A 6,000-nucleotide genomic window follows, 5' to 3' on the forward strand; every position below is an offset into this window, starting at 1 on the left:
AACATTGCTGTGCCAGGGGCAAAAATGAGGAGTCCCTCTACTATTGCACTCCGAGGAACGATGCTGAAGTGCTACAATGTACAGCACCCAATATCTGGGGGTAACTCATCCTTGTGATTAAATGTGTAGTCAATTGATCTACATGTTACAATGCTCAAAGAAAAAAAAATATTCCACTTTAAGTGTATTTCTCCCAGAGTCTCAGTAACTATCAGCACCTTTAGAGAGCTTTCCTGCTTGCCACTGTTTCTTTGCATTGTCTTTTTCTACCACCCTGACAAAGCACTGATGCCATCGATTCCTTTTCTGTGCACAGATTCAGCAGCTAGCACAGGATTGCATGTCTCTGCAATAGCATCCTCGTTGGGAGTTGTAAATGTGGCAGTAATGAAAAGGTAAAATCAGTTAGGTCTGTAGTAGTGTATCCTTTATCTTGGAGGAAAAAAAAAAAATCAGTGAGCAAGGACCAGTTTTCTGAAGGTCCTTGTCACCTAAAAAGGCTTATGGACCCTTGTTTCAATCTTGAAAATTGGTGTGAGTCCTGCTAATCGGTGCATTTATTTGTGAAAAATCTTTTACTGGTCATTCTTGCACCTATTAAAGCTGATGGCACGAGTCCTGCTGAAGTCCCTGGGGCAGGATCAGGCCTGCCCACAGCTTGCTTATGCACACTGGCATCCTTGCTCTCCTGGCAAGGAGGAAGCGCGTGGTGAAACGATGAGGCAGAGCCCCGCGTTGCAGCTAAGCAGGCACTTCAAGGTGTTGCTGAGTTAAGGCTGTAAGATCTGATACCTGACCGCTGCCAGGCATCAGCTCGCTCTCTCTGTACAAGTGTTTTGAGGATCTTAGAAATGGCTGGCATGGTGCCGAAGCGATAGCTGTGTCACCTGATTAATGGTGCTGAAGCGATAGCTGTGTCACAGGGTTAATTGTTGTGTTCCATCAGGTATTTTTTAGCAGGCTGGGAACTGCAACCTGTGTGACACAATGTGCTGAGCTATTCTGTTAGCTGCTGCTGAGGTTGCCAGGGTAATTTTATAGTCAGGCGGTCATGGTATTACAGCAAGTGGTACAAGGCAGTGCTATTAAAGGTAACCATTCTGCCTTAGCGATGATTTCAGCATTCCTTCAATAATACGTAACAGCGCCAAACTTGAGATACCATACAAATTAGAAATGCAGCTTGCCCAGAAATGTTTTCTATCCCTTAGGTATTTAATTCAGTTTTATCCTATGATAATAGGAATTTACCCTAGCAGTTCTACTTGAGTTTTACTTAATGTTACTTTATATTCATAAAAGTGAAATAGTTAAATATTTCTTAACCACCTAGGGAGGAAGAAGTTTCTCTCCTGCAGCAACAGAACAGGCTCTGTAGCGTGCTTTCCACTGTCAATGCCAGCCTTTGCCCTGAGAGGCTGGCATGCACGCTTTTTGCAGATATCTCAATCTTTCCCTAGGAGACATGACTTTAGTTTCTTGTGTATTGTGCACGATTGAGGGTGGGGAGCAAGTAGAAAGGAAAAACCAGATACTTTCCTTCATTCCCTTGTTAAAGGTAATGATTCACTGAAAATGTGAGTGATTTCTTTTTGTAATTTGTAACTGCACTTCATTTACAGGTTTAGGAACCTGGAATCCATTTGGTAACTATTTTGGTACTGTAGTTACCTTCCACAGTCTTGTTAACATGATGTAGTCTTGTGTGCTTGTGTTGCACAGGCTAAGGCGACACAGGGAGCTGGACGGGGAGGGAGGAGGAGGGGAAAGCTGTGCAGCACAGCTTTGCAGCCACAATGCGGAGTCACCTGTGCCCCAGCGGTAACCACAGATCTTTGTGCCCTAACCACACAGCAAAAGGGACAGCTGCCCCTTTGCCTAGGACATAGCAAAAGGGACATCGCTGACACCCTGTGAATCGGACATGGTTGAGCAGCATCTGTTGCGTATGTTTGCAGTGGTTATATCTCCTTTTTGTAAGGCAGATACTGACCCTGGAGGGTTTGCCAAAACCAGGAAAACAGAAGTTGGTACTGGCTTTGCCAGTTCATCTGAGTAACTGCAGGAGTAAGCTGATACAGTTGTGTTGCCTTCTAGAACCCAGCCTCTTCAAGAAATTGAGCATGTTAGCTGTAAGCAGGAGCAGCCTTTTTGTGTTAAGGTTTACAATAAGATCATCTTATGCACAATATTCACCCCTGTTTTCCCCTCTTTTTATGCATTGCACTTTGGTAAGGCAGGCTGCCATTTGCTCAGCTGAAAGCTTTCCAAAGCTGAGACTGCAATCTGTCATGAGCTAATAAGAGCAATCAGGGTTTTGCATGATCATAGTGCCTTCACATTGAGGTGCTGCTGGGTATAGGGAAAATCATTCCAAAGTATCAAAATAATGCCATCCCTCAGCCAGGAGGAGCATACAGACAGGTCTCAACTGAATGTTTTAACGAGTGTCATAAAATTAAGAATGGCATGCAGGAAGGGGTCAGCCCAGGATGCAGTCTGCCTCATGAAACAAGCAGGGATTGCTTGCTTTCCTGTTTGTAAGGGAGGCGGTGCACCCTCAATACGCCCTCCTAATGGCATATCGCTTCATTCCCTGTCCTACAGACCCGGGATGCACATCAGGCGTCCAGTGTGACTTGCTTTTCAGTCATCTGAGACAGCAAAAATACAATATCAATAAGCTATAAACCAGATTTCAAGCTCAACTCAGATGAAACAAACAAACAAAAAAAACCGCAAACAAACTTCTCCCAGTGAAAAAAGGGAAAATGAAGGCCAAATGAAAATGCAGCAGTGACTTTAAGTGACTTGAATAAAATCAAGATATATCAGAATATGTGAAGAACTAGTGATAGTGAGGAAATTGGATTCCAGGATGCCATCCTGTTGCACTGTGGTAGAATTAATGGAACCTGAAATGACGAACATCAATCGTTTAGTCTTGATCAATAGCATAATTTGCAATTTCACCCTCAAGTTTAATTTTAGCTCAGCTCTATGATATTCTGTGTCAGTAACTGGTTTTCTTGCTGGAATTTAAGGGGAAAGTGTAACCCTGTAACACTTGCAGTTGTAAAGCAAAAGGCTTGGACAGGGATTGCCCTGTAAATCTCTTCTCAGCTCACCAGTTTGTGCATGGGAAGGCACAGCTGAACCACGGGGTCCCAAAGGTTGTGCTGGTCCCATCCTGGGGGGGTAAGGCATGGCTGCTGCGGGTTCTGAGGCTTTCCACGCATCCTGCTCAATGGCTGGAGTTGGCACCGGCTTATGTGGGACATCTGGGTGTCTTCAATAAGTACGGATGTTCCCGTGGTGATGCTCAGAGGTGGGGGAGGCTGGGTGAGGTGCATCTCTGCCCAGAACTGGGGGAGGGGTTGGCAGTGGCTGGCTGCTAGACTGGATGTAGCTGGGGGCACGGTGTGTGACTGGAATCAGGGAATGTTTTGCTATAAATTTTAGTGAGACCCGAACTGTTAAGGGGCTGAATTCAGGAGGGCACATAACCGCCTGTACGGAGAGACTTGGGTAGTGCAGACTGTAAAAGCACCTGAGTTATAAGTGCGAGCCATGTTATTTAGATGCTACTTAAAATCTCATTTAAAGAGCCTCTATCAAGTGTCTGCTCACATCAGTGAGTGCCTGAATACACCTGCAAATACATCTGCAAATACACCCTACATGCTTAGTTCCTTTGTACTTTGATTCCTTGAGAACAACCGTAAGAGCTTTTCATTGAGCTCTGTGACTTAAATCTTACCAAAACCGAGCAGAAATCCCAGCCAGCTTAGAGCCCACTGGGGTGTCACCGCCCCAGTGCCACCAGGCTGTCCCACTGGAGCAAAGAGGGGCAGCACAGGTACGGCTCTGCCATCCTATGTGACTGGAGATGCGCAACAGCAGCGAGTTCTGGGAAAACAGCTATAAACTGGTGACAGCTTGAAATAGCAAAGGTATTAGGCAAGGGGGGGAAGGGGAAGGGAGAGCATGGCATTGGATCTTCCATGCATTAGTGGCTGCGGAGGGAGTCAGTTACAATTTTATAGTTCTGCAAGGGAATTTATACGGCTTCAGAAAACTTGGCCACAGGGCAGCGGTGCCTACTGGTCTCACAACTCCAAATCCCTTCCTGGCTCTCGGACAGGTTTTGCAGATGTTTGTGTGCTTAGACACTGCTGCTGCCCAGCAATTCGATGAGGGAATAGTAAGTATTCTCCAACCCGACTTTAAAAGTACAGCCCTTCTAACGGGGGAGCTGTACTTATCACCAATTCGGGATTTTTAACATAGAATGTTTGAGGGGAAAAAAAATCCCAAAACAAAACCAAACAACTCCCATGAAGTAAGATGCTTCTTTTTTATACTTATTAGTTGGAACCATGTCAACAGCGAACAGCTCTCGAGGCTTTTTTGTGGGGATTTTAATCCTGTGGCTCAGGCCGGATCCTGCTGCCGGCGCGCAGCCCGTAGCGCTCAGCCAAGTGGCGTATTGCTGCGTGCCCGCCGGAGAGGAGAGGCCGGCGCTTCGGCCGACGTGGTCAGCCCTGCGCTTTTGCAATAGCCTGATTCATTTCCTCCCAAATAACTCACAACTGTGTTTGTCAAAACACCAAGTAGCAGGCAGTTAGGTTTGTTAGCTGCATTTTTACACCTGAATTGACAAAAGATCTTAAAATTGACACGGCACAATACTTTGAAAAAAATGATGCCCTATTATTAATAAATTCAAGGATTGACTTACGGGTCAGTGAACTGAAAATCATGGAAATGATGCACTGTATCTTTGTCTCCCTCACTTTTAAATGAAGTATTCAAGCCAGAGCAATGAGACTTTTCCATCTGACCTTCTGGCAGGTTTTTACTGCATTGGTTGCTTTATTTTATATCCTATCTATCTGTTTATAAAAATTCCAGTTGTTTGGCTAGGGTTGTGCATATTGTTAAGATCAGAAGGTTTAAAAAGAACAAAAAAAACCCCAGACCCTGGGGACAAACATATGTGGTTGTGGGCCTATATGATTTTGGGGACTCCTCAAGTAAGCTCATTAAACATCCACTATTTCACTGACAAAGCTATGTAAAACATTATGATCTATGATATTAAATTTTCTTCTGAGTTTGTTACGTGCCCTGATATCCTGCAGAAGAATTAAAGCATCTGTAAAAAAAAAAACAACCACCAAAATTCCCTCTTCTCCTTCACTCTGAATTTGCAAAAACTGAAACCAACAGCTGTTCCTGAGCCAAAAAGAAATAAAAAGCATGTAGCAGGTGGTGCCATGTATGTATGTCTAATTGCAATCTAACAAGCAGCTAGCTGGTTACCAAATAGGGAGGAATTTGAACATGATTCAGGCAAAGAAGGGGAGCAAAGAGAATGAGAAAGTTTTGGCCCAGGAAATTAGTGTTTTTATAGAGGAGAGGAATGAGTGCAACTAGGAGCAACAAGTCCTGATAGTCTTTTTCTTTTACGAAATGTTACCCTCTTGACTAGTCACCGTCTAGAGAAACTGGCTATAGATGCCAAGAATACTGGTGAAATGGTGGCACGTTGCGCGTAGGGCTCAGTAGAAGTAAACCTGACGGGCTTTGTGGGGTGACGTGCAGCTCGGGTTCAGACCCACAAAGCAGTGGTCCGTGCACTTCTGGGGCTCCCTTCACCCAGCGCAGCTCTGTAGCGCTGCTCCCACCTGCCCTTTGAAGGGTCAAGGATGGGAACATACGTTTTCATTTGCAAAGCCCTGATGGCAATTCATTTCAACTGTGTGAACGGACAGTTTCCACACAGCTTTATCCAGCCTCTCTCCAGAAAATGTAATTTATTTGTGTTTCTGTTGATGACCAAAATCCAAGTATTCTGCCTCTCCCCTCTAATGCAAAGAAAACCTTTGCTTGAAACACACTGTGTGGGAGGATTTGGATAAGGGTGGAGGGGCTTTGCTCCTTGAAGACAAGGAGAAAAGCACTGTCCTTGAGGTCTAAAGTAACTTTGAAGTAAAA

The sequence above is a fragment of the Falco punctatus genome, assembly GCF_963210335.1.
Source record: "Falco punctatus genome assembly, chromosome: 7".
NCBI lineage: Eukaryota > Metazoa > Chordata > Aves > Falconiformes > Falconidae > Falco > Falco punctatus.